Source organism: Sinocyclocheilus anshuiensis, unplaced genomic scaffold, assembly GCF_001515605.1.
Source record: "Sinocyclocheilus anshuiensis isolate Anshui unplaced genomic scaffold, SAMN03320099.WGS_v1.1 scaffold1082, whole genome shotgun sequence".
Classification (NCBI taxonomy): domain Eukaryota; kingdom Metazoa; phylum Chordata; class Actinopteri; order Cypriniformes; family Cyprinidae; genus Sinocyclocheilus; species Sinocyclocheilus anshuiensis.
In genome coordinates this window covers 112,311-123,334 of record NW_015542379.1, presented here as the reverse complement: position 1 = coordinate 123,334, position 11,024 = coordinate 112,311, and positions in this window count along the sequence as shown.

Genomic DNA, 11,024 nt, shown 5'->3' with positions numbered 1-11,024 from the left:
TAAGGGGGTCTGAATACTTTCCGTACCCACTGTATATATATATATATATATATATATATATATGAATGATGACCGTGAATTTAACGGTAAAAGACTGTAAAAACTGCTACAGTAAAAACGTGTTAAATGGTTAAAAAACTGTATTGGACATTACATGTAATTTTACGGCAGTATACCGTTTTTGGAAGTGAAAAACAACGTATAACTTTCTCATCACCACCTGCTTTTGGTGGTTATCAGTGTATTACAAAGGTACAAAACAGATTTCAGTACTTCCATAGGTTGGCATATTAACATTATATCAGTTAATGAAATTACGGTATTTAAATGTAAATTTAAGTTAAAACTGTAAAACCTAAAATGTTGCTAACATATTTTTTTACAGCAAAATTCTTGCAACCACAGCTGCCGTTTTTTACCGTAAATTTTACGGATTTTTTTTTACAGTGTATATTATATATACGTATACATGTCTGCTTATGTTGTTAAACAGACAAGCTGAGATTGAGTGGTTGATGTTGCTTTTGGAGCATCTAAGGTCTGTTCACCTGATATTTGCCACTGTGACCTTTATATTTTTCAACATTTCCATCTCACTAATAGAAATCTGTAATATGCCAGAACACATCAAAATGATATTTTGCTCTTATAATATCACAGCCACACACAAAGTCAACACAGATACAAACAAGGGCCTCTTATAGGGCATGTTCACTTTTCACTTCTCTAAATCTCTGAAAGATTTACAACACATGATCTTCTTGAACATGAATATGAGGACGAGTTTTTCTGAAACCGACGAACGTATTAAATACTATATTCCTTCAGGTGGAAAGAGCTGAAGGGCCGATGGTGTCATAAAGTGGTGAAATGGCTCAGTGTTCTTCTCCATAGAGACTCCAGAGCCCAAGACATCTTATTAAACTCTTGAACTAATCGACTCTGGAGTCAAAGCCTTGATAGTCAGGAGGATTGTTTCTGTGCTTCACAGCAAATGTGAAATAAAATACAGACACGTACAATCATGTAAATGTGGACTTCTTGTAGAGAACTTAGTACATTATATTAGTAACTCACCAGTAACATTAACTGTTGAGGGAGAAAATGTGTAAAGTGTGACTTGAGTATTAACATCATAAATCTAGCAAAGTTTATTTTAATATATATATATATATATATATATACAGTATATATATATTTTTTTTATTACAGCCAGATTCCATCAGTGCGAACCTATGGAAGCCCATTTCAATTAATGGTAAAAAAGGTAATTGTGACTTTTTATCTCACAACTCTGACTTTATTTATTTTGCGAGTTTCTATCACACAATTCTGATTTTGTAACTCGCAATTGCAACTATTCTGAGAAAAAGGCTTCCGTACAAACCCTTGTTTAAAAAAAAAAAAAACTACTGTCAGGGCCTACTAAAGACACGCAGTGAAATATAAGTAATGAAAAGACGTAGACACGGTTATTTTTGCTGCTGATCTTGTTGCACATGTATTTGAAGGCGCTTTCAGATGCAGCATTAATGTGAGGAGAGGATCTAAATGATTTAGGGTTGCGCTCGTCAGTTTACTGGTGTTTCTGCCATTATTTAACGCCCCAGAAAAGCTCGTCTTACCCACAGTTTGTGCTCTGCAGTAGTTGCTCGTTTGAGCTGCTCTTGATCGATTGCGCTGGTCATTATGGAAATTATCAGCATCTGTGTTCTCTCATTTCCTCATCGTCAGTAGATCACTAATTTGCTAATTTTCCCTGTTTGGTAACTGTTCTGGCCATAAATGTAAATAATTCTCACATATAACACTATAATTGTGTTTTATTCCCTTCACATTAAATTACAGAAAACAGGTTAAGGGAGTGATGGCTAATTTGATGTCTTTCTCTCTTCTGAACAACATCCCTTGAATACCTGTATAGTTTTGTAATCGATCTATGAGTATGTCATGATCTATAGTGTCGAATGCAGCACTAAGATCAATCAATCTCTCCATGTTTTTGTCCTTGTTTGGAAAGTCATAGAAACACTAATGTGGATTTTATCTTTTACACACACACACTCACACACAGACATGCTCAGATGATAGCGTTTTGGCAGAGAAACTGAAACCCAAGTGCCCTCCATTATCTGGATGAAAGCGTTTGGGGCAAGAATAGCTGTTTAAAACACTTACTGCCCTCTTCCTTTTTCTGCTTTGTTTAGTTTCTATCAAAACTTCCTGCTCCACTGACCGGCCCTATTACTTCAGACAGACTGGAGAGAGAGAGAGAGCTGGTCTGATTAATGACTCTCTCCTTCGGCCGCTGCTGTTTTAATGCCACTGCATCATCTGCACCTCAGCGTTTGCTCTCTGACCTTTACAGACTCGTCCCTGTTTGCCTCCAAATCCCTAAAGGATATTTTATCTCGTTAATTAAAGACTCTCTGCTTGACCTGGCAGCGTAATTCCCATCATCCGCAGGCGTCTGTGAGGGATTTCTGAATGAACGTGCACTCTTACTAATAAAGGTTCCTCACTGGCATCTGTGGTTCTGTGAAGAGCCTTTAACATCCATGGAATCTTCCCACTGCACTAAAGTTGCTTTATAGTAGAAAGATGTTTTTAGATCATTATAATGTTAAATTAAAATGTTCTTTTAAGAACTGCTCACTTAAATGGTTCATCTGGCATCGCCGCAATACAAGTTTTGGGAACTTTATATTTTAAGAGTGCAAAGAACATTTTAATAATCTAATAATCTTTTTTTTCCACTGTAAAGAACATTTAGTGCAATGGAAAGATTTCATGGATGTTAAAGGTTCTTCATGGAACCATCAATGGCAATTAAAAAAAAAAACTTTTGACTTTTTGAGTGGAAAAAGATGAATCCAATTATTATTGAAATGTTGGTTATTAAAAGAACTGTTCCATACGGAAGTCCTACGAGTAATGATGGCCTCTTGGGACTTCCGTAGTTCCACCTTTGGCAAACTAAAGGTTGTTTTTAATGCCATTGCTGCAAAAAAAAAAAAAAAAAAAATTATTTAAAGATTGAAATGCACAGACCTACAGAATCATATTGTGTATTAATAGATGCTGTTGCAAAAGGGCAGAATAAAGATATTTTGTATGAGTTATCATGTAGATCGGGTTAGTTTTGACACTTTTATTTCTCAGGGTGAGTTTATTGTTAAAGCTGATTTTGTATAGGCATACACTGTAAAGTCTTGGTTGTGACAACAAACCCCGGTCAGCTCTGCATGCAACATAATAGTCTTATCATAGTCTTCATGAGCTTTATTCAATCAGGCCTCTGAAAGGGCAACTTCTGCCTGTCAAAACTGTTGCAATTCATTATGAAAAAAGGTGAAAACAGCCTTGAAACTTGGCAGACGTGTGGGTATAATGGGCCACGTCCTTCGAGATTCCTCTCCGTCAGCAGCAATGCACTGATGGGACACTTACACGATTCACAAACATTTCAACAAGTGCACACAGGTAAGAGCAAGTGAGGTTTTTCACAGGAAAGCATGCTGGTAATTCAGCACCAGTAATAAACTGATCCTGACTCAATGGAAAAACTAAAGCTGATGTGAATCGTGATGCTCGGTAAGCAGAGTTGCATGGGTGCCGGAGTAAATTAGAGAAGCAAATGCTCATGAAAGCAAATCAGTGTGTTCTCTGACTGTACATGCGTGTATCATGAAGGCCGGTGAATCTGTGGAGCGAGTCGGCAGAGTAAGTCGATACGGCTGAACTGAATATCTGGCTTAAATTAGACTCTATGACTTTGTGTTGGAGTGATCCATGCCACTGTGTAATCCAACACCGAGCTTAAATTAGAGCGTCTGTCTCTCCTAAAGCTCGTGATTCCTCGTCTGCTGCATATTCATTCACTTACTTACACTTACTAAACTTTCCATTGACTTCCATTGTGTTTACAAGTCATTCTGTAATTGAGGGGATATTTCACATCAGGAAAAAGTGTCAAAGCAATATGTTTTCTCAATAACACAAGCGAGCTTTATCATTAAACACTGTTTTGATATTACAAAGAAAAAGATTATTTCCTCGCGAGTCTGTCAGTTATGGACAAACTGTAACAGAAGGTTTCACTGTTTTGACAACAGCAGGCCTTGTCTGGCCAACTAAATGTTATTTTCTCAAATGTAATATTTGTTTGAAAATCACAAACTAATAAAAACTGAAAATCCTAAAAATTGAAAACATCAAAATATTGCAAACCATAACAATGTTCCCAATTAATATACTCCTTGTCAATCAGCCGTTTGAGATCAAATCAGTGTTATTTTAGTATAATTAAGATTCGATTGTAGTTTTTATTCATCTTTTTGATCAGTTTTTATTTTTTACATTTTCCTTTTTGTTTTTATTTTTAGTTAAAGTTTTAGTAATTTTGTTGTGTGTTTTTGTCATCTGTAGTCATTTTAGTTTTTTTAATGTCCATATAGTTTTTATTAATTTTTATTTCAGTTTTAGTTATTTTACTTAAGTTAAAATGAGAAAAGTCTATTTTTATATGTTATTTCAGTTAATGTTTATTTTATTTCAAGTAACAAAAATGTTTTTAATGGTTTTGATTTTAGTTTAAGTTTTATATTTATACATTTTCATTTGGTCTGTAATACAATAATCATGTGGATGTCGTTGTACAGAAGGTCAGATGTTCTTCTTGTGAAGCTGAAGATGCTCTCAGATCTTAACATGATCATCAGGTTTTATACAAACTCATGCCGTAAAAGAGGAACAAACTGAACACAGCAAGACTTTCTCAAATTAATGTAATTTTTTGAATTCAAGTTTCCCTCAAACTGTTGTTATGATCATGTAGTTTGTGAGCATCATTAGATGAATGCGTTCTGGTGACTGTATTGGGAGTGTAAATCAGCTCATTCTCTCTCTCTGAACTCTGCTTCACATGTTTTATTAATGCCTGTCAAATGTCAGCATGAAAGGCATTTATTGTGGAGGGTCAGAGGACTTCTCTGTCTCTGTCCAGCTGCGTCCAGCTGTTTGATGTTCAGCAGATCCTCCAGAAACACGCTTTTGTGCTGCAGGAGCCACATGTTCAGCTGGACCTGCTTTCCTTCGGTTTCGCTCTCAGTGTGGAAGTGAGAGTCACATTTAGCAGTTAATTGGGTGACAATAGATTGTCATTGTGTCAAACTGTGATGAATTGAACAGAGTGCAGCTGTGCAAGTTTGCATTCTGCTGAACTAAAGCATGCTGGGAATTACATGCAACTATTGTACACAGTCATACAACAGCATGCTTTAACACACACAAACACAAACACAAACACACACACACTTTCTCTCTCGCTCTCTCTTTCTCTCTCTCTCTCACACACACAATCACACACACACACTAGTGGCACCACCACATGACACATGTTTTTTTTATACTAATATCTATACTATTTGTCTTCTTTTAACATGATGATTTCTGACAGGACTCATCTCTGAGCTCTGATTGCTGTCACTTATTAGGTATTATATATTATACACTTATTATACAACACTAACACTCAATACATCTGAAGTCTCTGCTTTACCACTAGATGGAGCCACTGCTCCAGCAAACACCGACAAATACAGTCTTACATGCCTCTCATCTTAGTTCATTTTTCAACAGCTTACACACATTTTCAAAACTTTGCCTCTTTTTTTTTCGAATCTGTACACACAAATCCAAGAATTGCACACAGAATGCAAAACGCCTTGCAAAATGATGCACTGCGTTCAAAATATCACAAACACATCTCAAAAGCAAATATTTGCAAACACCTTTGCCATAATATTAATTCCTGTTAGATTTGTGTGTGTTACACAGAGAAGTGTGTTGTGTTTTGCAAAAAGTGTTTTATGAAATTGAAAACGGAGTGAAAGGCTGAGAATCAGTGTCTGGTTTTGCAGATTCGGTGTGTGCTTCTGCTGTTTGAGTGTCAGCTTTCAGAAACTGTGTGAGAAGTACAGATTTAGTGTGTAAGCAGATGAAAAACAAACTGTAATCAAAACTATAGCAGTATCTCAATGATACTAAAATAACACTGCAAACGCACAATCATATTATTTTAATTACAATGATAATAAAAAGAAACAGCAGTGTTTGTCTGCAATAGCACAATCTCTTGATTGTGAGAGTGATGAAGCGTGTTGTTTGAAGGTGTGAGGAGCCGGGGGTCTGGACGCTCGATGCACAAGAGAAGTGTGAGGATCCGTGAAAACAGAGACGTGCAGGACTGTCTTCAGAGAGCTGACCAGCTGACATCAGTGTTTCCCCGCAGGATGATAATTAATACAGTCTGTCCATCAGATTGATTACTAACGAGCCGCTGGCTGATTAACTGGGGAACACAGAGTCAAACACACCAGCTTCATCATCATCATCATCATCATCATCATCATATGATGAGCAGAGAGCTCATTCTGAGTGTGCTGTCAAAGTGTGTCCAAACATACTGAAACTGAACATCCGAGCTGTTGGAAACACATTTATATCTGAATAAATTCTGTCAGAGTTTCGCCTGATTTTGTCCAAAGCATCTTTGGACCCCATTGACTTTCAGTGTTTGGAGAGAAGGAGGCGTGCTGGTGTGAATACTGATCACACGATGATAATTTAGTAATTTAGTGTTTAGTAATGTAATCAAGTGCATTACACATTTCACCATTGAGAGCACTGGGAAAAACACTGTTGCGTTAAATATTACATTATACGCCAGGGTTTCTCAAACTGGGTTTTGCAGGGGGCTGTAAATTGAATAGCAAATAATTCATTAAATATTAATTTTTTTTTTACATTAAAATAAATAATTTTAAAATATTTAAAATAATAAAAAAAAGTTTTAAAATAAATACATTTATATTTTATAATAGATAAAATATCATTTTTATAATTACATTTTTATATATTTAAAAATAATTTTTAAAGCCGATATTTGTTTATGCTGTGGCCTCTCAATTTTCCATGTAATTAAAAAAAAAAAAATTTTTTTAAAGGAAAATAAAAAGATTTGAAAAGCAAGAAGAATTACTGAGAATAATGACTTAGTAACAATTTAGTGGATATTAAGTAATCATGTAATCAATTAAAAGCAACTGTAGTCTGATTATGAGTATTCTAAAATGTGATAAAAATCCAAGTATTTAATTTTTGGAATCTGATTATGTAATCCAGATGACTTGTAATCAGTTACTCAGAATGCACAGTTCCACTGAGCTCGACATGCTTCTGAGAGAAATCCTCTGTGCTCTCAGAGGTTAGAGTGAGATCTGGTCAGTGCTGTTACTCATCGATCAGGTCCTTCGAGTCTGATAAAGCTTCAGAAACACAGTGTGTGTGGCTCAGAATCATCTGACTGTCACATCCAGGGAATATCCCAGTTTACCGAGTGCAGTGTGCCAAAGTACAGCCAACATGTGACAAATCTGTCTGTGGAAAAAACAGAAGTTGAAACGCTGTTCTGCTGCTACACTTTGGAAACCTTATCTTTGTTTAGCAGTTCTGGTACAGAGTTCCATTACACGCATTACTTCATATAAACCTGACGGATTCCTGCAGTTTCCTTTGAGTGTTTTCATTTATGAGTAAACTGAGGTGAACTTTATTTGAAGAGATTTCCAGAAGAGATACTTTGTAGCTACATTTAGTTTGAGATAGGCTATTGTTGTGTTCTGTGAATCATTGTGATACTGAGTGTGGTGGCTAGACGGCAGTAAAAGACCTAATAAGAGACCTAGAGGGGGTGAGGAAGAACTGGAGTGGCTGATGATGGTAATGTTTACTGATGCTTCCTACATTAAAGACAACCGTTTGGAGTTAGCTTTTGTTTTTATTCTTTTTTTCATCTTACAACATCACAAATTGGCGACGAGGATACCCCGCACTGCAGTTTTGTTTTGCTGTTGCTCTCAGAATGTCTGTTAATGTTCCTGCGCCAGCAATGTTTTTGCCCTGTCTGGGGGAACCAGCAATGCCTTTTGACATGTGGCTGCGTATGTTTAACAACTACTTGCTAGTGATTAATGCGACGTGGGATGCTTGGCCAGACATCCGCAAAAGAGTCACGTTACTCCATTGTTTGGGAACAGAGGGACAGCGGATATTTTACGCTCTACCAGAAACAGGTGACACTTATGCTTCTGCTGTCAGTGCACTAGACAAACATTTTACTCCAAAAGTCAACGTTGTTGTTGAACGCTATGCATTCAGAAAGCGAGCTCAATTTCCACATGAGACTATTGCACAATATGTAGCTGCCTTGCGTGCTCTTGCAGCTACCTGTGGTTTTGAGGACAAATCTGATGACATGATTCGTGATCACCTACTGGAACGCTTGTTGAGTGACAGTATTAGAGAAAGGCTGTTACTGGAGTCAGACCTAACACTGGACACAGCCGTAACTCTTGCAACTGCTGCTGATCAAGCAAAAAAAAGATTTCAGACAGAGGTGTTTTGGACAAGGGAATTCCAGTACAGACTGTGCACTCTAAATCACACAAAACTACAAACAAACAGTACCACCGCTCATCTAAGCCACATGCTGCAGCCACTTCTCCACGTAGATCTTGCTTTAGGTGTGGCTCTGACACGCATTTAGCCAACTCCACTCAATGCCCTGCTGCAAATGCCCAATGCAAGTCCTGTAATAAAAGGGGTCATTTTGCTCGCGTATGTCGTTCTGTTCCGACCAGTAAAGTACACGAGGTGCAGTTACCTGACGTGACTATATTGTATACGGGCAACACTGATGAACATGCTCCAAAGAGACTGTTTTGCAATGCCACCATTCATACACCTGCCTCTGCTGCCCAGGAGATACGACTTACTGTAGATACAGGCTCTGCTGTCTCTATACTACCACACCATGTCTATAAACAATATTTCAGCTCCACCCCCTTGTCTCCACCTTCTGCTAGACTGGTGACCTACACACAGACACACATTCCAGTACTTGGATGTCTCCATGCCCAGGTGTGTGTAGTGGATTCGAGCACTCCAGGCACATTCTTCGTGGTAGAGGAAGGTACTGCATTGCTTGGTATGGACTTAATTAGCAACTTGCATCTCTGTATAAATGCTGACACGATTACCACCTCAGATGCAACGCCAGCTACTCCTGTTCTGTCCACAACCACTACTGAACCACTAATTACTCCTTCATCTGAGTTTGGGTGTGTGAAACAGTTCGTACACAAGGTCAAAGTTGATCCTACAGTCCAACCTGTGCGCCAGAAACTGCGGCGTTTACCGTTCGCAGTTAGGGATGCTGTCTCGACTGAACTCGATCGTCTACTGCAGGCTGGCATTATAGAAGAAATTGATGCCTCTGCTTGGGTTTCTCCCATTGTTGTAACAAGAAAAAAGAATGGAGGCATACGAATGTGCACAGACCTTCGTGAATCAAACAAGGCTGTGGTCACCGACTGCTACCCTCTGCCACACATCGATGAGCTTCTCTCCAGCCTGCGAGGTGCTACTCTTTTCTCTAGTATTGACCTGGCCAACGCGTACTACCAGGTGCCACTTCACAAGGACAGTAGAGACATTATGGCCTTCATTACACACAAGGGCCTATTTAGATTTTGCCGGGTTCCATATGGCCTGGCATCAGCTCCGTCAGCTTTTCAAAAGATGATGGCAACAATTCTGGAAGGAGTACCTGGTGTCCAGAACTATCTGGACGATCTAATAGTTTACGGTGCCACTGCTGATGAACACGATCGGACTCTCCATACTGTCCTGCTAAAACTCAAAGAGGCTGGACTGGTTCTGAATGATGAAAAGTGCCATTTCAGAAAGACCACACTCCGCTTCCTTGGCCATGTCATTACCGCAGATGGTATTTTGCCCGACCAAGAGCACGTTAATGCAATACTTCAAGCTCCCGCACCATCTGATGCTGCTGCCTTACGATCCTTTTTGGGCCTTGCTTCATGGTACTCAAAGTTTATTCCGAATTTTGCAACGGTGGTGGCTCCCATGCGTGAATGTGTAAAAGATAAAGAGACTTTCACATGGTCTGCAGCTGCCCAGACCAGTTTTGATGAGGTCAAGCAGCTCTTAGTGTCCAGCTCTGCCCTAGCTCTGTACGACCCCTCCCTACGCTCAGTGATCTCGACTGATGCCTGTGATTATGGACTGGGTGCTGTGTTTGCCCAAATTCAGCCAGATGGTACAGAGAAACCGGTAGCTTTTGCTTCACGTACACTTACAATGGCAGAGCGTAAATACTCAATTGTGGAAAAAGAGGCACTTGCATGCGTGTGGGCTACAGAAAAGTGGCGCACGTATTTGTGGGGCAGGCGCTTTACTTTGCGCACGGACCACCAGGCACTCACAACCTTACTCACTACCAAAGGAATGAATAGGGCTGGATTGCGCATTGCCCGCTGGTCGGCGCGTCTGCTTTGTTTTGACTACGATGTCGTTTACAAGCCAGGTTCACAAAACCATACAGCAGACTGCCTTTCACGTCTCCCTCTGCATGTGCTAGCGGATCCTTCTACAGATGTGGAACCTGAACATGTAGCTCTGATTTCTTCCACACTGAGTTCCCTTCCGGTCCCTGACTTTGACCGTGCTTGTTCCTCATGTTCAGAAATGGTGGCTCTTAGTGAACAGATTAGCCGTGGCTGGCCTCCATCTATACGGGCTGTTGCCCAGAATCTAATGCCCTACTACAAAATTAGGGATGAACTCTCAGTGCAGGGTCATTACATCTTCCGTGGTTCCAGATTAGTGGTGCCTGTCTCATTGCGTCATACACTGATCACCCTGGCCCATGAAAGCCACCAGGGGATTGTACGCACTAAACAGCGTCTGCGTGACCTTTACTGGTGGCCTTGTATGGACTCTCAGGTTCAGACCTGTATATCTGCCTGTGCCCCTTGTCAGTCTAACGACAAAACAGCTCTTACTCATCCAGCGCCTCTACGACCTGTTCCACTCCCTGACGGTCCCTGGAAGAAATTAGGCCTCGATATTGTTGGGCCATTTGAGACTGCCATTCCTGC